Here is a 23,179-nt window from a genome sequence, read left to right as displayed (position 1 = left end):
GAGAGAATGGGCATGTCAGGGCCTCTAGCCATTGCAAATGAACTCCAGATGTATGAGCACCCTTGTGCATCTGGCTTACATGGGTCCTAGAGAATCAAAACGAGACTCTTTGGCTTTGCAGGCAAACGCCTTAACTGCTAAGCCATCTCTCCAGCCCTCCTCTTTTTATGAGACAAGGTCTCACTATATAGCCCAGGCTGGTCTCAAACTCATAACCCTTCTGCCTCTGCCTCTTGAGCTCTGGGATTACAGGTCTGCACCATTACGCCCAGCTATAATTCTGTTTTCTACACAACTCTATATATCCTGCTGGCTCTGTTCCTCTGGAGAACCTCAACTAATACAGTCCCAGAGACTCTGCATCTGCAAATGTGGATGATTTGAGATCCCAGCATAATAAATAGTATCTAAAATACAAAACTGGCCAGGCATGGTGGGTGATGCCTTTAATCCTAGCATTTGGGATGCTGAATTGGGAGGATTGCCATGAGGTCGAGGCCAGCCTGGGCTAGAGTGAGTTCCAAGTGAGCCTGGGTGACTGTGAGTCTCTGCCTTAAAAAAAAAAAAAGACCTCAAGGACTGGCGGGTTAAGGCATCTGCCTGCAAAGCCTAAGGACCCATGTTCGATTCCTTAGTACCCATGTTAGCCAGATGCATAAGGGAGCGCAAGCGTCTGGAGTTCGTTTGCAGTGGCTGGAGGCCCTGGCACACCCATTCTCTCTCTCCCTCTTTCTTTGTCAAACAAATAAATTATAAAATTAAGAAAATACCTCAAATATAAAATGGATTTTTTTTTCTTATTTGTAATGGTAATAAAACAAGGACAACATAAAATATGCCATCTAAACTTTTTTCCCCACAGAGCTAGGGACTGAACTCAGGGCCTTATGCACACTAGGTAGGTACTCTCCCACAGAGCTGCATCCAGGCTCCACCTTGGACTCTTCTGTTGTTGATGGTGTGTGTGTGCATGTGTATGAGTGTGAACAGGCATGTGCCATGGCATGTGCCTAGAGGTCAGAGAATGACCTGCGGTGTTGATCCTCATCTTCCATGTCATTCATGTGCAGCGGGGTGTCTCCTAGTTCACCCCTCACTCACTGCATCTTTAAGTGGATTCTCCTGCCTCTGCTTCCTTTCTCACCTGTAGATGTGCTAGGATTACAAATGATTGCTACAAACACATCCACTACATCATCCAACTTTACATGGGTGCTGGGGAATCCTAACTTTGGTCCTCACGCTGGTGTGGCAAATGCTTTACCATGTGAGCCACCCTCCCACCCAGCCCTTTCCTTCATTTTAAAGACTGTCACTGTGGATAGGCCACGTTTTGTTTATCCATTCTTTTTTTTCCCCCAAGGTAGGTCTCACTCTAGCCCAGGCTAACCTGGAATCCACTATGTAGTCTCAGGGTGGCCTTGAACTCATGGCAATCTTCCTACCTCTGCCTCCCAAGTACTGGGATTAAAGGAGTGTGCTACCATGCCTGGCTCATTCTTTTTTTTTTTTTAACATTTAATTATGTGTGTGTGTGTGTGTGTGTGAGAGAGAGAGAGAGAGAGAGAGAGAGAGAGAGAGGAGGAGAGAATGGGCATGCCAGGGCCTCCTGCCACTGCAAACAAACTCCAGACACATGCACCATCATATGCATCTGGCTTCCATGGGTTCTGGGGAATTGAACCTGAGTCCTTAGGTTTTGCAGGCAAGCTTCTTAACTGCTGAGCCATTTCTCCAGCTTCTATTTTAAAAAAGAAATATTTGCAGAGAGTGAGAGAGATCTCAAGTGAGCATGGGCACGCCAGGACCTCCAGCCACTGCAAATGAATCCCAGATGCATGTGCCACTTTGTGCATCTAGCTTTATGTGGGTACTAGGGAATTGAACCAGGTTATTAGGCTTTGCAGACAAATTCCTTAACTACTGGGCCATCTCTCCAGCCCATTTATCTTTTTTTTTTTTTTTTTTTTTTTTTTTTTTTTTACCCGAGGTAAGGTTTTACTGCAGCTCAGGCTGACCTGGAATTCACTCAGTAGTTTCAGGGTAGCCTTGAACTCATGGTGATCCTCCTACCTCTGCCTCCCAAGTGCTGGGATTAGAGGCATGTGCTACCATGCCCGGCTTCCTTTATCCATTCTTTTAAAAAATATATTTTTATTTATTTATTTGAAACAGAGAAAGGCAGGTAGAGAGAAAGAGAGAATGGGCATACCAGGGCCTCTAGCCACTGCAAACAAACTCCAGACACATGTGCCCCTTTGTGCATCTGGTTTACATGGGTCCTGGGGAATCAAACGGGGGTCCTTAGGCTTTGCAGGCAAATACCTTAACCATTAACCCATTTCCCCAACCTGTTTATCCATTCTTTTTTAGATTTATTTATTTATTTGAGAGCAAAAGAGAAAGAGGCAGAGAGAGAGAATGGGCACACCAGGGCCTCCAGCCACTGTATACAAATTCCAGATGCATGCGCCCCCCCACCCCCCGCATCTGGCTTACGTGGGAACTGGGGAATCGAGCCTCGAACCAGAGTCCTTAGGCTTCACAGGCAAGTGCCTAACCACTAAGCAATTTCTCCAGCCCCGTTTATCCATTCTTGAAGGACACTTGAGTTGCTTCCATGTTTTAGCTACTGTGAAAAATGCTGCTATGACCATGTGTGTTTGAGTTCCTGTTTTGATTCTTTTGGGTCCATACCAGAAGAATATTTTTCTAAAAAAAAGTATTCATTTATTTGAAAGAGAGACACACAGAGACAGAATAGGTGCTCCAGGGCCTCTAGCCACTGCAAATGAACTCCAGATGCACGTGCCACTTTGTGCATCCGGCTTTATGTGGGTCCTGGGGAATCAAACCCTGCTCCTTAGGCTTTGCAGACAAGTACCTTAACTGCTGAGCAATCTCTCCAGCCCTCTTCTCTACTTTTTGATTGACACCACATCTTATGTATCCCAAGCTGGCCTCAAATTCATAGTAAAATCAAGAATGGCCTTGAACTTCTGACCTTCTTGCCTCTACTTCAAGTACCGGGGTTAGAGGTATGTATCACCACACCAGGTTTACGCGGAGCCGGGATCAAGCCCAGGCTATGTGCATGCTGGGTAGGCACTCTACCAACTGACTTATATCACCATCCCCTAGGTTTGAATTAATAATACTTTTGGGATTCATAATGCACTCAGCCAGAACACTGTATCTCCCTTTGATTCACCCACAGCACGGTGGGGGGGGGCACATTTGCTCCAGAGGTGTTGCCAGGAAGCGCCGTGAGGCGTGGGAAGCAGCAGAATGGGTGCCAGCAGGCTGTGGCTGCTTATGGGACTCTGGGGAGACCACGTGCGTGCCCTGCAGCATGCCACGTTCCATGGTGAGATGAGGTGGGGTTTTTAAAAAATTTTTTTTTGTTCATTTTTATTTATTTATTTGAAAGTGACAGAGCGAGAGGGAGAGAAAGACGGATAGAGAGAGAGTGGGCGCGCCAGGGCTTCCAGCCACTGCAAATGAACTCCAGACGCGTGCGCCCCCTTGTGCATCTGGCTAACGTGGGACCTGGGGGAATGAGCCTCGAACCAGGATCCTTAGGCTTCACAGGCAAGCACTTAACCGCTAAGCCATCTCTCCAGTCCCAGAGGCTGGGTTTTTAATCCTCCAGTTCCCATGAGGGGTGTTGCCCCAGCTGGGATGTCCTTACCGAGGCTGCTGGAAACGTGGAGTCCTGCAGAGGGACTTTGCAGAGTCTTCGGGGACTGAGTGGTCTCAGGCGAGTTCCTGATGAAGTCTGACTCGCCCACTTAACCAGTCTTCGAAGGCAGCAGAACATCCGCTCTTTCAGTGATGGCTCTTTGCAGGATTGCTCTCCATGGAGCCCAGCTGAATGTTTGGTATAATCCAACATTTCAAAGCACAAGCCAAGGCTGAGGAATGGCTTAGTGGTTAAAATATTTGCTAAGCCAACAAGAGGGTCTGAGTTCAGGGCCCTAGTGACCACATAGAAGTTGGTATAGTGGTGTGAGCCTGTAATCCTACTGGTGGGGAGCCAGAGACAAAAGGATCTCTGTCAGAGACTCGCTGGCTGGCTAGTCTAACCAAATCAAGGAGTTCAGTGAGAGATCCTGTGTCAAAAACTAAGCTGGAAGCCTGGCATAGTGGCGCACACTTTTAATTCCAGCACTCGGGAGGCAGAGGTAGGAAGATTGTTTTGAGTTCGAGGCCAGCGTGAGACTACAGAGTGACTTCTACGTCCGCTGGGCTAGAGCGAGACCCTCAAAAGCCAAATAAACAAAAAAGGTGGAAGAATGACTGAGGACAATATTCGACATCCACCTCTGGCCTTCATGTGCACACATAGCCATGCATATAAATGTGCCCATATACATATGAAAACACATACATGCATACCACACACAGTACAACCCACAACTGTCCAGGGCATGTGGGCTTATAGGGACTGTGACTGCCAAGCGGTATTCCTTTAAACTTCTATGTGTGGTTTTGTAGGTGTAAAATGGGCAGTCAACAGAATTGCAGAATTACACACAGCCTATTGCCATGCAGCCAGAGATGGCCTTGAACTTCCTGCCTCCACCTCCCAAATGCTAGGATTACAGGTGTGCACCAGCCACCATGCCTGGTTTATGTGGTGCTGGGAATACAATTGAGGGCTTCATGCATGTAAGATAAGCACTCTTCCAACTGAGCTACATCCCATCTCCAGGTTTTTAAAAATTAATTAATTATTTATTTACATCTCTCTTGGACACACTAGGGTGCTGCTGCAAACAAACACCAGATACTCGGACTTCTTTTTGCATCTGGTTTATGTGGGTGGCGTGGGAACAGAACCCAGGCTGTAGGCTTTGCTAGCAAGTGCCTTTAATACTGATCCATCTTCCTAGGCTCCAGGTTTTTTTTGAAGTAGGGTCTCACTCTACCAGCCAGGCTGACCTCCTGGTACTCACTCTATAGTCTCAGGCTGACCTCAGACTCACAGCGATCTCTTACCTCTGCCTCCCAGTGCTGGGATTATGCACCCACCAAGCTCAGCTTTTAAAAATTCTCCTCCTCCTCCTCCTCCTCCTCCTTCTTCTTTTCAAGGTAAAGTTTCACCCAGGCTGACCTGGAATTCACTATGTAGTCTCAGGATGGCCTCGAACTCATGGCAATCCTCCTACCTCTGCCTCCCGGGTGCTGGGATTAAAGGCGTGTGCCACCACACCCAGCTTAAATTCTTCTTTTCTTTTTCCACTATTTTCTAAATTCTTCTTCTTAATTAAAGAACAATTCACTTTACTTTGTGCCACTTCCTTCCCTCACCCAACTTGCTAGTCCCTAGAAGACTTGCCGGTCCTGGCAGAATCCCAGCAGTCCCTGGGAGCTCGCTGTCCTAGGAGAGGGCTGGAGACGTTTCTTCCTGCAGCCGTTATCTTTACTTCAGGCCTTTCCCTCTGGGGCGGGGGTGGTAAAGGACATCAATTAATCTTCTAGAAGCCATGGCTTGCCAACAATCCTTAAGCAGCCATGGGGAGGACAGGCTAGTCTTTCCAAAGAGGATCCAAGCAGGCACTTGGATCCCAGTTGTTAAGGACATGGTGGGGACTTGGTTTCTTCTGTGCCCTTGTAGACACCCCAGAGAGTCACAAATCACATTTCCATGCTCAGACCTTTAGAAGTGTTCTGTTTCTTTATGGAAGATTAAATCACGGGCCCTAAGTCCTGAGTGAGGAGTAGTTGGGAAAGTGACTTTGAGCAGGTATTTCATTCAAATATCAAATCCTCGGAAAAGGCAGAGGTGTGAGAGCATGATTCTGTGGGAACACTCCTACTTAACTTTTTCCTTCTTTCTTTCTTTCTTTCTTTCTTTCTTTCTTTCTTTCTTTCTTTCTTTTTTGTTTTTTTTGAGATAGGGTTTCACTCTAGCCCAGGCTGACCTAGAATTCACTCAGTAGTCTCAGGGTAGCCTCCAACTCATGATGATCCACCTACCTCTGCTTCCCAAGTGCTGGGATTAAAGGCATGCACCACCACACCCAGCCAACTTTTTATTTCTTTATTGTTATTTAAAAATTTTTTTTGTATCTATTTATTTGTGAACAGTGAGAATATGGGTGTACTTGGTCCTCTTGCCACTGTAAATGAACTCCAGATGCATGCGTCACTTTGAGCATCTAGCTTTATGTGGGTACCAAGGAATTAAACCCAGGCCACTAGACTTTGCAATTACTGAGCCATCTCCTCAGCTCTCAACTTTTATACTTTTTTTTATAGCTCACATTCAATACCAGGAATTATTCATCTATAGGAGTAAAAACAGGCCGGCTGTGGTGGCGCATGCCTTTAATCCCAGTACTTGGGAGGCAGAGCTAGGAGGATCGCCGTGAGTTCGAGGCCACCCTGAGACTACATAGTGAATTCCAGGTCAGCTTGGGCTAGATAGAGCGAGACCCTACTCTGAAAAACAAAAACAAACAACAACAACAACAAACCCAAAGAGTAAAAATAAAGAAAAGGCCCCAAAGCTGAAAACTTACTTTTTGGCCTTTTACAGAAAGTTTGAGAGTTTGAAGAGCCTTTGGTTGCTAAGGCAATGCTAGGCAACACCAAGCATTCAGTATAGTGCCTGAAAGATGAATGAGTGAATGAAGGAGTAAATGAATGAATGAAGGATGAGTGAATGACTGAAGAAGTGGATGAAAGAATGAGTGAATGATGTTACTTGTTTTCATGTGAATTTTCATTTTGTTTATTTGCAAGGGGGAAGAGAGAGAATATGAATGGGTGCACCAGGGCCTCTTGCCACTGCAAATGAACTCCAGATGCATGCACCACTTTATGCACCTGGCTTTACATGGGTACTGGGGAATTGAACCCAGGTTGTTAGGCTTTGGAGGCAAATTCCATAACCACTGAGCAATCTCTCCAGCCCAAAATGGTTTTCCAAGGTAGGGTCTCTCTCTAGCCCAAGCTGACCTGGAACTTAATCTAGTCCCAGGCTATAGTCCTGAACTCAACAGTGATCCTCCTACCTCTGTTTCCCAAGTGCTGGGACTAAAGGCCTGTGCCACCATGCCAGGCCAGTGTGAATTTTATTATTTTTTTTTCTACTTTTACAATTTTACTTCTTTTTCTTTTTGAGGTAGGGTCTCACTCTAGCCCAGGCTGACCTGGAATTCATTATGGAGTCTCAGGGTGGCCTCAAACTCATGGAAATCCTCCTACCTCTACCTCCCGAGTGCTGGGATTAAAGGCGTGCACCACCACACCCAGCTCAGTTTTACTTCCTGAATCTAGAATCTAAAGGCCAGTAATTTTTAAAAAATATTTTTTTGAGGCAAGCCCAATAGACTAGACTTTTTTTAAGCAAGAGAGTAAGAGCAAGAGATATAGATATGGATAGATAGACAGATAGATAGACAGACAGACAGACAGACAGACAGATAGAGTCCATAAAAAATTGGCATGCTAAGGCCTCCAGCCACTGCTATCAAACTCTAGACACATGTGCCACCTTGTGTGCATGTGCAACCTTGCATGCTTGCATCATGTTGTGTATCTGGCTTATGTGGGATCTGGAGAGTCTTATATGGGTTCTTAGCCTTTGCAGGCAAGTGCCTTAATGGCTAAGCCATCTTTCCAGCAATAATTTTTTTTATTAATTAATTAATTTATTTGAGAGAAAGAGAGAGAGAAAGAGGCAAATAGAAAGAGAGAATGGGTGTACCAGGGCCTCCAGCCACTGCAAACGAACTCCAGTGGCATGTGCCCTCTTGTGCATGTGGCTTATGTGGGTCCTGGGGAATTGAACCAGCATCCTTTGGTTTTGCAGGCAAATGCCTTAACCACTAAGCCATGTCCCTAGCCCCTAAAAAATTTTTTATTTTTTATTTGTTTATTTGAGAGACAGAGAGAGAGAGAGAGAAGGACAGAGAGAAAGAGGCAGACACAGAGAGGGAATCAATATGGGTGTGCCAGGACCTCCTGCCACTGCAAATGAACTCTGGACACATGTGTTACATTGTGCATCTGGATTTATATGGGTACTGGGGAATTGAACCCACACTATCAGGCTTTGCAAGCAAGTGCCTTTAACAACTAAGTCATCTCTCCAGCCCCAAGCCAGTAATTTTTAAAAATATTTTTTATGAGACAGAGTAAGAACAAGAGAGAGAGACAGAGATAATTGGCATGCCAGCACCTCTAGCCACTGCAATTTAACTCCAGACACATGTGCCACCTTGTGTGCATGTGTGACCTTGTGCGTGTATCACCTGGCGAGGAGTCTGGCTTACATAGGTTCTGGGGAATTGAACATGGGTCCGTAGGCTTCTCAGGCAAGTGCCTTGACCAATAAGCCATCTCTTCAGCCCCTAAAAATATTTTTATTTACGTACTTGCAAGCGGGGGGGGGGGGAGAATGGGCACACCAAGACCTTTAGGCACTGCAAACAAACTCCAGAATTGTTATGCCTTTGTTCATCTGGCTTTACTTGGGTACTGGGGAATTGAATGGAGATCATTAGCTCTATAGGCAAGTACCTTTACCTCTGAGTAATCTCTCCAGCCCTAGGCCAGTGAACTTTTAAAAATTTTTTATTTACTTCTTTGCAAGGAGTGGGGGGGGGTGGAGAAGAAGAAGGAGGAGGAGGAGGAAAAGAAGAAGAGAAGAGAAGAGACAGAGAATGGGCATGCCAGGGCCTGTAGCCACTGCAAATGAATTCCAGTTGCATGTACCAATTTGTGCATCTGGCTTTACATGGGTACTGGGGAATCAAACCCTGGCTATACAACTTTGCAAGCAAGTGCCTTTAACTGCTGAGCCATCTTTCCAGCCCATCATGTGCCCTGGATTGGCCTTGAACTTGCTATTATTAGAGCTAGCCTTGGGCTAATCCTGCCTCTATCTATCTATCTACCTATCTAATAAATTTGGGTGGTTCTGGGGATCAAACTTGGGGCCTCATGCAGACTAGCTAAGTGTTCTAGCTTGAGCTATTCTATTTTTAAATCACTGAGCAACTAATTTTTAGTTGTTAAATATTTATTTATTTATTTTTGGTTTTTCGAGGTAGGGTCTCACTCTAATCCAGGCTGACCTGGAATTCACTATGTAGTCTCAGGGTGGCCTTGAACTCATGGCGATCCTCCTACCTCTGCCTCCCGAGTGCTGGGAGTAAAGGCGTGCGCCACCACGCCCTGCTTTAGTTGTTATTTTTGCATGTGTATATGTGTGTTCTACTCTGTGTTTGTTGTGATGTCAACAGCTCTTCATCATTATAAGGCTCCCACAGCCCAAGTTGTTCTGCCCAAGCATGCATAGGACCAAATACCATGGACTGACCCTCTGAAACCGAAGCCTGCCATATGCTACAGTGTGGAGGAGTCTGAAAGCTGTTTTGCTAAGTGAAAGAAACCAGATACTAAAAGCTAAATATTATGTGATTCCATTTGTACGAAATACGCAGAGTGAGGAGATCCAGAGACAGACCATGGGTTAATGCCAGAGGCTGGATGGCAGGAGGATGCTGGGTGTTAGCAGCTGAAGGGTTGGAATGAATGTACAGAAGTTTGTCATGGCCGTACAACTCTATGACTCTACTAGAGACATTGGGTTGCCCACTTTAAGTTGGTGAATGGGATAGCACATGAATTATAGCTCAATAAAGCTGTTAACCAAAACTCAACCTGGAGAGATGGCTCAGTGGTTAAGGTGTTTGCCTGCAAAGCCTAAGGACTCATGTTCAACTCTCTAGATCCTATATAAGCTAGACACACAGTGACGCAAGTGCACCGGGTCTCACATACGCACAAGAGGGCACATGTGTCTGGAGTTCTATTGCACTGGCTGGATACCCTGGCATGCCAATTCTCTCTCTCTCTTTAGCTCTCACTCTCTCACTCTTGCTCTCTTGCATAAAAAAAGAAAAGGCAGGCTGGAGAGATGGCTTAGTGGTTAAGCGCTTGTCTGTGAAGCCTAAGGACCCCCCGTTCGAGGCTCAATTCCCCAGGACCCACGTTAGCCAGATGCACAAGGGGGCGCACGCGTCTGGAGTTTGTTTGCAGTGGCTGGAGGCCCTGGTGTGCCCATTCTCTCTCTGTCTCTCTGTCCCTCTCCCTCTTTCTCTGTCTGTCGCTCTCAAATAAATAAATAAAAATAAACGAAAAAATTAAAAAAAAAAAGAAAAGGCCAGTCTGTTGGGCTTTCCTCAAAAGCAAAACACTCAATCCAAACCAAATCTCTTACTGATTTCATTCATTCATTCATTCATTTGTGGTGATAGGGAAGTTTGAAGACAGTGCTAGACCTACCCAAAATAAATAAATAAATAAATAAATAAATAAATAAATAAATAAACAAACAGAGTGCCTGGCATCATGATGCATGCCTTTAATCCCAGCACTCAGGAGGCAGAGGTAGGAGGATGGCTGTGAGTTCGAGGCCTCCCTGAGACTACATAGTGAATTCCAGGTCATCCTGGGCTAGAGTGAGACCCTACCTCAAACAATAACAACAAAAGGGAACAAGTCAGGCTGGAGAGATGGCTCAGCAGTTAAGAGCAATGCAAGCAGGAGAGCCTGAGACAACATTCCAGTTTGATCCCCAAGACCTCCATAAATGGCTGGGCATGGCCACACGTGTCTGTAACCCCAATCCAGGCAAGATCTAGGGTCAGTGAGGGTCTCGGGCTTAAATAAGAACAGACGGAAGACAAGATGATGGAGTGAGGTAACCTACGCTCCACCCTGGCCACTGCAGGTGCGTGTACCCCGCTGCTGGCAAGTGCAGGGGTGGCAGCATGGGCACACACACGTGCTGCACCGCACACGCCACACACATATGCACACACCGAGAGAGAGAGAGAGGGAGAGAGAGAGACAGAGAGAGGGAGAGAGAGAGGGAGAGAGGGAGAGAGAGAGAGAGGGAGAGAGAGGACAAGTCAGAACAAAGAAAAGCTGGTCACGTTTGTGTCCGCCTCTACCTGTCATCCCCGCCCCCCACTGTGCAGTGCTAAAGTAGGATTGGAACTTGAACGCCAAAGGTTTTGCAAGCCACAGCACTTCAAGGCGGCGTCTAGGGCTATGGCTCAGCCTTGGAGGGAGGCCACTGTCCAGTGCCACATCAAACAGAGCCATGAACGTGGCAATCGGCCAGAAAAATGGGTTCCAGGACCTGTTGGGAGGTCATGAGACTTGTCCCTCCCGTGCTCTGGCTTCCTGTCTTGGAATCTGATCTCTTTTCCTACCACCATGATGTCAACTATCTTGAGGTCATGCAGCTAGGGGATCTTCACCAAAGACTGGGTTGTATGTTCTAGACTTCCAACCTCAAAAACAGAGGTGATAAAACCATTTTTCTTTATAAGTACCCAGCATCAGGTGTTTTATCATAGTAACAGAAGGTTACTATATTCAACCCCTTTCATGGGTTGAATAGTGGCTCCTCCAATTATATGCCCACTTAGAACTGTGAATACAGCCTTATTTGGAAAAACAGTCTTTGTAGATATTTCCAATTTAAGGACTTTAGATGACATGGTCCTAGATTGTGCAGGTAGACTCTAAATCCAGCAGCTGGTGTCCTTAGGAAAGTCAGAGCAGAAGATCTGAAGCCTTGCAAGGAAGGAGGAAGGCTGGATGTATGCAGGCAGAAGGGAAGGAACCTGGAGCCACCAGAGGCTGGAAGGATTGAGGAAGGTTTAGCTGACATGGTGTATGTTCCTGTAATCCTAGAACTGGGGAAGTAGAGGCAGGAGGGTCAGGAGTTCAAGGTCATCCTTAGATACCTAGCAATTTTGAGGCAAGCCTGGGTTACATGAGACCCTGTTTTAATCCATTCCCCTTAAAAAAGAAGACACTTGAGAAGGCTCCATTGTTAATACCTTGGATTCAAACCCTGGACTTCTAGAATGTGAGAGCATAAAGTTGTGTTCATTTATACCATTCAGTTTGTGGTCATTTGTTACAGTGTCCATAGGACATTAAGTCCTTCTGGGTCTCAGGACCTTGCCTATAACCTGTTTCAAAATAAGATAGTACTTCTCACATGCCTAGGACCAATAGGATAATCCTTTTACCTCCTTTCACAATTTAGTCTTCAGGACATTCTGCATGGTTGGTGCCATTCTATTCTTTGCCAATATGATGGCGGGGGAGGCTCACATAGGTTAAATGTCCTGGCTATGGTGGGGCCCTATGGTATGCATGGGTCCTTCCAGGACCTGAAACCCAATTACAGGGAAATGAATCTATCTAACTCCTCAGTCCCCTACCTTTCCTGGCCATGAGATCTTTAGGACTGTGTACCTGCAAAGCCTGAGGTCTGAGAAGGGCAGGTTAAAAGGTCAAGTCAAATGCAGGCTCGAGTGGCAAGGCCTAGAGGTAGTACTGGGTGTCGTAGGCCCTGCCCAGGAGGATTTGCCATAGAGCTCCTCTTCCTGCTCCTGTGGCCTGTAAAGTAGACTGCACGGGAGAAGAGTGCTTAGGCTGTTGGGGACAGAGAGGTCTGGCCCCACAAGTCTGATCTCTTCCTGCACATGTCAGCTCCTGCTTCATTACCATGTGTGTAAACAGGGGAGATGATAAAAGAGTGAGGGCTTGGCAGGGTACAGACAGGGCCCATCAGAAGAGACCACTAATATAAGGGTGGTCAGGGCAGTATCCAAGAATAAGGGGCCTCCCTGTCTGCCCAGCAGGTGGTTGAGTCTGGCCTTGCCCTGGACAGTTCTACTACTCCCGACTGTCTATGTGTTCTCTACATCCCTCATTTCAGAGGAAAGCAGGTGGATTGTCAAAAAACCTTGACTGTTCTGGGGAGGTGGCTTCTTGGTTGTTTCACGAGCATGAAGATCTGAGTTTGGATCTACAGAACTCATGTCAAATCCCAACACTGGGAAGGCTGAGGCAGGAGGATCACCACACGTTTGAGACCAGCTAGGGCAACATAGTGAGGCACTATATGTAGTGGTTTGAATGTAAACTGTGCACCATAGCCTCATGTGTTTGAGTACTTAATCCATAGTCGGTGTCTCTGTTTGGAAAAGTTGTGGGGCCTTGGGAGTGGAGCTTTGCTGGAGGAGATGTGCCACTGGGAGTTGGCCTTGGGGCTGTTACAGCCCAGTCCTGCTTGCTGCATCCCACTTCTTCTTGTTACTTCCACCTTGCGGATGTGAAAATGTGATGCCGGCTGTCTGCTCCTGCCATGCTCTCCCCACACTATGAAACTTCCGCTTGAAGCTGTCAGCTGGAAGTGAAACCCTTTCCTCGCGTTAGCCGCTGCTGGCCAGATGCTTTATTATCCCAGCAACGAGAAAGTAACCGCTATGCTATTTCTAAAAAGCAAAAATAATAGTGGCTAGGAGATGGCTTAACAGTACGAGGAGCTTGGTTGCAACACCTGCTGACCTGAGTTCAATCCTCCCCGGCACCCAAATAAGAGAAGTGGTGCACATGTCTATGATCCCAAGGCACCTACAATAGTGGGAGGCAGAGCCAGGAGAATCTGAAGCTCAGGGGCCAGCTAGACTGGTATCTGTTTGCAATAGCAAGAGGCCCTGTCCTAAAGAAGATGAGAAAAGCACAAACATCTCAAGTCATTCCCTGACCTCCACGTGTAAGCCATGGCACATGCGTGCCTCCTCACACACATACATATATGCACATGCACAAATAAATACATTGAAATAAAATAAACAACAGTAACAATAAAATGAAGAAATGCAGGTCCCAGAGTGCAGGGCTCTGAGGGACATTAGTTTCAGGTTCCAGGCAAGTAACTCTAGCCCTGTGATGTTCCTCAGGCCAGTGGTGAGCTTGTCTGCCTGTCCCACCAGAACAAACAAATAAGCTGCCAGAAAAGTCACCCGGGTGCCTCTCTCTGCTCCCTGCTTCCTCGAAGCAAATAACAGCTCTGCTGACGTCATAGGGTGAAATGCTGGTCCAAGTTACCAGCCCCCATAGGGACGCCAGTGCAGTCACTTTGGCTCCCAGGCAGCCAGCTGGTTTTTTATAAGCCTGGCTGCTCCTGGCGCCTGGACCAGACTGGTTTGTTTGAGTCTCGTATGCTGTTTCCTTTTTTTTTTTTTTCTTGTTAAAATTTCCCCATGAGAATATGCACCAGAGTGTGGCCAGCAAGCCAAGAATCAAATGTCTGGGTTAACTCTGCTACCTACATTCAGGGCCCTAAAAGGCCCAAATGTGACTTTTTTCCTACTTTCCCTTCGGATGAACATGTGCTCAGTAGTGTGGGGTGACCTCAAGAACATCTGCCTAGAATTTGCCCCATTACTATCCTTCCTCAGACAGTGACATAATGGGGCTTTAAAAAAAGTAAATACTATTTTATAATTTATTTATTTATTTACATGAGAGAGAAAAAAAACAGAGAATGGGCATGCCAGGGCCTCCAGCCACTGCAAACAATCTCCAGACAGGGCTCCACGTCATGCATCTGGCTTACATGGGTCATGGGGAATTGAACCTGGGTCCTTAAGCTTTGCAGGCAAGTGCCTTAATGGCTAAGCCATCTCTCCAGCCCAGGGAACTTGATTTTCTTTACTAAGTAGACCAAAGTCCCCAGGAAAAGGGCCTTTCAAGCATACCCTATAAGGTTGGGCTCAGGTTTTCATGTGCCCTAGGTACTTATGTTTTCGTGTGTCCCTTCTATGAATGAAAACACTGCAAAATTATGTTTTCAGGCAGGGACTATTTCCCAGTGGGTGAAGTGTTTGTCATACAAGTGTGACAACTGGAGCTCAGTGACGAGCACCCACATAAATGCTGGGTAAGGGGCTGGAGAGATGGCTCAGCAGTTAAGGCACTTGCCTGCGAAGCCTAAGGTCCCAGGTTCGATTACCCAGTACCCATGTAAGCCAGACGCACAAAGTGGCACATGTATCTGGAGTTGGTTTGCAGGGGCTGGAGGCCCTGGTATACCCATTCTCTCTCTCTCTTCTTGGAAATATAAAAATATATTAAAAGTGCTAGGTATGTGTGACAGCCACCTGTAATCCCACTACTTGGGAGACAGAGACGGGGAATCTCTGGGGCATGCTAGCTAGCCAGACTAGCTGAATCAGTAAGCTCTGGGTTCAAGTGAGACCATGCCTCAGTAAAATAAAGTGGAGAGCAATTGAGAAAGACATCCATCATCAACCCCTGGCCTCTACACACACATATGCACACATGTGTCCACATGCACACACACGCACATACACATGCAAAAATTATATCTTCTAACTATATTGTCTTAAAGACCAAGCAAAGTTTTTTTTAATTTTTATTTATTTATTTATTTTTTTTTATTTTTAAGGTAGGGTCTCACTCTAGCCCAGGCTGACCTGGAATTAACTATGTAGTCTCAGGGTGGCCTTGAACTCACTGCGATCCTCCTACCTCTGCCTCCCGAGTGCTGGGATTAAAGGCGTGTGCCACCACGCCCGGCTAAAGCAAAGTTTTATAAAGGAATTAAAAAGTTTTCATTAGACTCTAAAAGTACCAGACGTCATGTCTCTTGGACTCCAAGGTTATGCTGGTCAGATCCTCGCTGTTTTATTCTTCAGTAGTCTCTGGCATGGAGTTCTCCTGAGAACGCCATCTGTTAACAGGTATGGGTGTATTTCTTCTTCAAGACAGACCCCTGAGATGAGTCCTCTTGGTGCCATCAACTTGCCAAGAAATTAGGTGACTTGCCCAAGGTCACTGGCAGCTGGGATTGACCCCAGAACTTGTCACACTTCATGAGACTGTTTCCAATGTCTGTGTTATGTGCCTCTTTACCTACATTTGAAATGTTTACCCGCCCTCAGCTCAGTGTACAAGCCACACGCAGCTGCCCGGAAGCCTTTGTTAATCAGTAGCCTTGATCAGATGGCCAGTGGGCAAGACCAGGAGCAGAGAGCCAGCTCAGAAAAAGCCATGGGGCCCTTGCACCTGGAGCCACACTGGGTCCCTTTCTTTGTCTTCACCTGGAATAGAGTTTTCAGTATTGACAGGGAACTCACTCCAGAATCTGACAGACCTCTCAGCCTTGGGATCATCGTGAGACCAGAAGCCTCCCCCTCCGTGAGAATTAGAAAAAAGGTGTTTTTTTTCCTCAAGACTCATGGCTCTCGGGAAATTGGCACAGTAAACACAATTCTATGGCTCCAGGATGTGAATGGTGCTGCCTTCCCTGCGTACTGTGTACATCTCACCCATCCACACAGGGCAGCCCTGGTCAGGCCTTTAAATGTCTTAGCACCTTGGCTTGCTGACAAGGAGCTTCTTTCTTTTTTAAAAAAATATTTTTTTTTAATCTATTTTGAGAGACACAGAGAGAATGCCAGGGCCCCTAGTCACTGCAAATGAACTCCGGATGCATGTGCCACCATGTACATTTGGCTTTATGTTGGTACTGGGGAATCAAACATGGGTCCATAGGCTTCGTAGGCAAGAACCTTAGCTACTAAGTCATCTCTCTAGCCCAGCTTCTTTCTTTAATACATATTTTTATTTATTTTCAAGGAGATAGAGAGAGAAAAAAAAAAAGGACACACCAGGGTCTCTTGCCACTGCAACTGAATTCCAGATGCATGTACCACTCTGTGCATCTGGCTTTATGTAGGTACTAAAGAATCAAACTTGGGCCATCAGGCCTTGCTTACAAGCGCCCTTAACTGCTGAGTCATCTCTCCAGCCCTCAAGTAGCTCTGAATCCAAATAGTGACGGGCTAGCTGGGGGACGACTGACAAGGGAAGTGTTTCCAGCAGACAGGAAGGGGCAGTGGGACATCCTCAGACTGGCGCTGGAGGGAGGGTTGGGAGGTGTTGCTGAGGCTGAAAACCGAGTCTCAGATTGCCTGGTGATGGCCACAGAGGAATACAGGAGACAGGTGCCATACTGTCCCAGGAAACAGCCTGTGACAATAAAATCTCTATTGTCAACTTAAGCAGGTCAGGAACCAAGTAAGACACATGCCTCTTGGGCAGATCTGTGAAGGCATTTCCAGAAAGTACTCAGGAATGGAGGGAGAGAAAGACCTTCCTTAGAGCCAGCAACCTTTCTGGTGGATATGTATATGTATGGAGAGAGAGATTGATTGATTCCAGAAAAAAAAGCAGTGTCCTTTCACCTGGCTGCTCGTGCTACTTGCCGGGAAGTGCTGCTGCCACCCTTCGTGGGCATCAGAACCCAGCTTCTTCACCTTTCCACCGCAGACTGAAGACCAGTGCCTTTCCGGGGATTCTTGGGACTTTGGCACCAGATAGGGACTGCTGAGGTGTCCAGCTTCGTGGACTGAGCAGCTGACAGGTCTCAGCCTCTCAAGCTTGTAGACAGCCGTTGTCAGACTGCCCAGACCGTACTGTATAAGCTAATCTAATAAACTAATTAATTCCTTCATAATATATATTCTTTTTTTTGGTTCTGTTCCTCTGGAGGACCCAGAAGTGAACACCGTACACGGGGTCAGGAACTTCCAGTGGGGTATTCAACCAAAGGTGGGTCTTAAGTGGGCACCAAATACTGCAGAAGCAAAGAGGAAGGGACAGTTAATTTTACCTGGGCAGAAGGGACATATAAGAAAGGTTTCACCAAAGAGAGAACCTCTGAGTGAGGCTTAGCAAGATGGATGGGCATTTGCTGTGACAAGAAAATCCAGGAAGACCACTGTCAAAGGAGTACCACACAGAAGGAACGAATACCTGGAGGCCCGAGACTGCGCAGCCACCTCTGGCTGGTGATGGCTCACGCACGTTTCTCTCCCTCAGCACTGCAGGCTTGTGAGGGCAGAGCCTGGGTCTAGTTTGCCCTGTAGCCTCCGAATAGGGTGAAGGCCCACTGCAGAGGCTGTCAGCCAGCCCTTGCCGTGTGAGCGTACCGCCCGATGAAGCCCGTGGGTTGTATCCCAAGCTCCTGGAGTTAGGCCGAGGGGGGAGGCTAAAATGGCCAAGGGGAGGCCGTCGGAGAAAAGATAGTGCTTTCAGAAAATGGTGCTAGAATGCCTAGACAACCATATAAATAATCCTTTGTTTTGTTTTTTCGAGGTAGGATCTCCCTCTAGCTCAGGCTGACCTGGAATTCACTCTGTAGTCTCAGGGTGGCCTTGAACTCACGGTGACCCTTCTGCCTCTGCCTCCCGAGTGCTGAGATGAAAGGCATGCGCCACCATACCTGGCTCTCATACAAATCATCTTTATACAGACCTTGACCTTAAAAAAGGAATTTTGACACCGAAATCAACTTAAAATGGATCGTAGACCTATGTGTGAAACATAACCTATAAAATTTTCAGACAACACAGGAGAAAATCCAGATGATTTTGCTCCTGGTGATATTTAGACTCATCACCAAACAAAATCCATGAAAGAATACTTGGATCTTCATTAAACGTAAATCTATCAATATATTTTGAGACATAATGATATGGTCTTAAATAGCCCTGTTGCTGGTCTGAAACTCACAGCCTCCCTGTTTGTACCCCCCTAGTGCTGAGATTATAGATGGGGGCCACCACACTCAACATTTATTTACCTATTTGTTTCTCATTCCTATTTTTTAATGTTTTATTGAAAACTTTAATGTATGAATGTATTTTCACTGCTTCCATTCCACTGAAGGCATTATCTTGAGTGGGGTTATTGGTAATCACTGTGGGATCAGGATCCTCAGAATTAGGGTGAAGGCCCAGCACCAGAGGCTCTCAGTCAATACGTGCAGTGTGATTGCACCAACCCACGCATTGCTGTGGGTTGTTTGAAGGGGCCAGGAATTAGAATGTGAGATGAGGGTAAAATGGCCAACTGGGTCCCTGGGTGGGTGGGTGAGGGGACAGTGCTTCAGAGCACACCTTCCCATTCTGTGACCCTTTCATTCTTTCCTGCTTTTCTTTATCTTTTAGTAAGTGGTTTTTTTTCTATGTGTATGGTGTGCATGTGTATATGCAGGTAGGTGTGTAGGTAAAGGCCAGAGGCTAATGTGGGGTGTCTTACTCAATTGCTCTCTGTATTAGTTACTTTCTTTTAAAAAATATATTTATTTATTTGAGAGAGAGAGAGAGAGAGAAAGAGAAAGAGAGAGGTAGATAGAGAGAAAGAGAGAATGGGCACACCAGGGCCTCTAGCCACTGCAAATGAACTCCAGACGCATGTGCTCCCTTGTGCATCTGGCTTACGTGTGTCCTGAGGAATTGAACTGGGATCCTTAGGCTTTGCAGGCAAACGCCTTAACTACTAAGCCATTTTCCCAGCTCCTGCATTAGTTACTTTCTTGTTTCTGTGAACAAATACTTGCTCGGAAGCAACTTAAGCAGGAAAGGGTTTATTTCAGTTTACAGATCCAGGTGACTCTCCATCATGGGGATAGGCACGGCTGTAGCCTCTTGAGGCAACTGGTCACATTGAGTCCACAGTGAGGAAGCAGAAAGTGGTGAATTCTGGTGTCAGCTATCTCTCTCCTTTTTGTAATCTCCAGGACTCTAGCTCATGAAATGGTACTGCCTACAGTTAGTGTGGGTCCTTCTCCCTTCAGCCTAATCTAAATAACTCCTCCAGGCATATCCAGATGCCTGTGTCCAAGGTGCTTTTAGATCCTGACAAATTGACATTACATATAAGCCATCACATTCTCCAAGTTACTTTTTCTTTTAAATCAAAGCAAAGGAGATTTTATTGAGAAGATAGATAGACATCCCAGTGTCAGGGCAGCGTGCTGAGGATTTGGCCGGTGGCCCAAGAAAAGCTGGGAAGGAGAAGAGAAAACATTTGGCTTTGTGAGTTAGGACGTAGAAAAGTAGGCAGGCTTAGACGTGAAGATCTGTGAGCAGCTACATCAAGAGGGGCTTTTACTGGGGGGGGGGTTTGCATATTATCCCATTAAGGGGATAAATATTCCTTCCACTTCCCTAACATGTTGATAGGTCAGAAGTGAAAGACCTGAATGCAGTAAGAACTATAGACTGTGGGGTTTGGTTTATGAGGGTGACAAAGAGCTGTGCCTGGACTGGGCATGTGAATGTGTGTATGTGGGGGCCAGAGGAGAACCTCAGGTATAGCTCCACAGGTATAAGCCCTTTGAGACAGGGCTTCCCATTGCCCTGGAGCTCACCAGGGATTCTGTCTCTGTCCCCTCATCGTTGGGATTACAAGCACATGCCACCTCATTGAGGTCTATCCCAATGGGGCTTTTCCAGTAGCCACACATTGTTGGAAATGTCTCCTACAGTAACCGTGGTTTTCCTTAACTCACAGGACTTTGTTGGGCCTCTGGGAAGGAACTACAAAACAATCAGTAGAGTGTGATTTGCTAATTTTCCTTTTTATCTGTAGGCATTGACAATGACATATTCCAAAGAATTTTAGTTTTCCCAGATGTGATAGCTTAGGTGAGTTTCAATGTGTGGCAAAATAGCCTTGGGAATACAGTTCATATGATAAATTAAACTGTTTAACTGCTGAATTATACCGACATGAACTAGAACTTAATTCTGACAGAAAAAATATATATTAAGCTCAATGTATAATTTACTGGGGTGGGCCTTACCTTCCAGCTCAGGGGAGTCAGAGTGAGGGCTGATTGGTCTAGTCTAGGGTCTAATTCCAGAAGAGGCCAGCCACGAAGCCAAGTTTTGTGGCTGAGCTTAACCAACCACAGTGCCAGGACCAGATTTAAGTTCTAGGAAAGAGGAACTCCCTCCCAGGAGGGGCTCAGGGTGTCTATGGAAAAACAGATCTCGGTAACTCCTCTAGTCAAGACATGAGGAGAGGAGAGAGTCTTCTCTTGATCTCTAGTGAGGTGGCGATTGCAAGGGCAGACTTAAGACAGTTCTGCTTTCTACATGCAGGACCCAGTCACCAAAACCCCCCAACAAAGCTACCTGACTCCCTCTCACTCTGAAACTACTCTATAATTCTCCGGTGCTGGATGTGTACAATCGTTCCAATCTGTAGAATGTACCGTGCTGATCAAACCCTGCTCTAAACTCTGGATCTTTTGTAATACTGATGTGTCAGTGTGACTCTTACATGAAACAGACACGTTACTCTCGCAGAGGGCTTTGACGGTGGAGGAAGCTGAGGGGAGAAATGACAGGAAGTGTGTGGGAAATCTCTGTTCCTTCTGCTCAACCTTGCTGTGAACCAAAAACTTCTCTAAAAAAAAGTCTAAAAAAAAAAAAAGTCAGGCGTGGTGGCGCATAGCTTTAATTCCAGCACTGAGGCTGAGGCAGGAGGATCACTGGGAGTTTAAGGCCACCCTGAGACTGTATAGTGAGTTCCAAGTCAGCTTGGGCTACAGTGAGACTCGACCTCAAGAAACAAACAAACAGGGCTGGAAAGATGGCTTAGTGGTTAAACGTTTGCCTGTGAAGCCTGAGGACCCCAGTTTGAGGCTCAATTCCCCAGGACCCACGTTAGCCAGATGCACAAGGGGGCGCACGCGTCTGGAGTTCGTTTGCAGTGGCTGGAGGCCCTGGCGTGCCCATTCTCTCTCTCTCTGTCTGCCTCTTTCTCTCTCTGTCGCTCTCAACTAAATAAATAAAAATGAACAAAAAATTTAAAACAAACAAACAAACAATCAAAAAGCCTGTGTGGTGGGAAGCTGGCAATAGGATTATGAGTTTGAAACCAGCCTGGGTAACAGAGTGAAAGAACTTTGGGGGAAACAACAGCAATAATGCAACAAAAAAGCCCTAAAAACACAAACAAATAAACAAAAAAATAGATGGGCTGGAAAAATGGCAACTGCCCAGCCCAGCACTTATGTAAAGCTGGATGCAAAGTGGTGCATGCATCTGGTGTTCATTTGCAGCAGCAAGAGGTCTTGGCATGCCCATATTCAGACATACACACACATGCATGTATAAGTAAAGAAATATAAAAGAAATAAATATAACTAAAGTAAGCCAAAGAAACTCAAATTATTCACGAGGGTAAAGGCCACGTACAGATTCCCTAGCCCCAATAAAGCGGGAGTTGGAAGTGGAGGGGAGAAGGTGCCTTTGGAGGAGGTCTCAGAGACTGATGAAGAGCTGTTTGGGAGATGGTTCTAGGGACAATCGAGGGGCAGGTGGTGGCTGAGTAGGAAGGGCTGGTGGTCTTCCTTCCCTGTACGGGGCCACTTACACTGCTTGCTAGCTTGGAGCCTCTGCAAGCCAGTGTTGACGGGCCCAGGGGGTCCTTGTTAGGCCCCTTCCATCCCTTTACTGGTGACGATCATGGAGATGACACAGGTTGTTCCTCACAGGGAGATGGCCTTTCAGGACAACTGCACAGGTTAGCTTCCCCTGGTGGCTGCAGGGGGAGTTGGTGTTTGGGGCTGGGCCACACTGACCTTGGAGGTTTACTAACTAGGTGTCTGTAGTTTCCTGCTGAGTGTCTCCCAACCTTTTCTCTCTCTGCTCTGAGTTTCTCCCAGCCTCCTCTTTCTCTGGCTTCACAGCAAGTACCTTAACCGCTAAGCCATATCTCCATCCCCCCTTCCCATTTTACTCAAGCTGCTAACACCAGGGCATCTTGAGTATAATGGGACTCTGAGGGCAACTGGCCAATGGGCAGTCCTGGCCCACAGAGGGATGGGGCATGGAATGGGGAACCATGGCAGAGCAGGAAGAGAGCTATAGAAGCAGTGTTTCTATGTGATTTCAACGTGGACACATGTAGGCTGTGATACCAAGGCATTTGAACCATGCCTGTCTAAATTTCCAAGTTGACTTCAAGTGATATCTGAGCTGGTCACATTATGCAAATTTAATAGTATCATTGTCCTCTTGGAAATCAACATGCCACCAGCTCATGGTGTACATGGTAGATGATTAGGAATTGAGGGTGGCAGAATGTTCTGGAGGGAGCATCCTGGAGCATCCAAACTCTGGGAAGATGGGAAGTTAAGTGACGGGGGTCGCAGGCACCCAAGACAGACCCACCAAGCTGGGGAACAGGAGGGAGAGAGGCTGGGCTGGGCCTTCATCTGCCCACACCTGCTCGCACATCTTACACTCACTGGATCCATTCGTAGAGGCCCGGAAACAAATTTTAAGTTCTGATCATTTGAAAGAGGGCACAGCAGTTTTCATTTTTCTCTTAAAAAGACATTTTTCTGGGCTGGAGAGATGGCTTAGTGGTTAAGTGCTTGCCTGTGAAGCCGAAGGACCCCGGTTCGAGGCTCGGTTCCCCAGGTCCCACGTTAGCCAGATGCACAAGGGGGCGCACGCGT

General features: G+C 46.6%; 2 non-coding genes across 2 annotated transcripts; both read left to right on the top strand.

Moving 5' to 3' along the window:
* Positions 1 to 20,128: 20,128 nt before the first annotated feature.
* On the top strand, positions 20,129 to 20,256 carry LOC123461318. The gene has a single exon (XR_006637607.1). It is a non-coding gene; the product is annotated as a small nucleolar RNA SNORA18 (small nucleolar RNA).
* A 134-nt stretch (positions 20,257 to 20,390) lies between these two features.
* LOC123461376 lies at positions 20,391 to 20,462 on the top strand. Its single transcript, XR_006637657.1, has one exon. It is a non-coding gene; the product is annotated as a small nucleolar RNA SNORD5 (small nucleolar RNA).
* The last annotated feature ends 2,717 nt before the right edge of the window (positions 20,463 to 23,179 follow it).

The sequence above is a fragment of the Jaculus jaculus genome, chromosome 5 (genome assembly GCF_020740685.1).
Source record: "Jaculus jaculus isolate mJacJac1 chromosome 5, mJacJac1.mat.Y.cur, whole genome shotgun sequence".
NCBI lineage: Eukaryota > Metazoa > Chordata > Mammalia > Rodentia > Dipodidae > Jaculus > Jaculus jaculus.
Note: the sequence above shows the minus strand (reverse complement) of the source record. Positions and strands in the feature narration are given on the sequence as shown.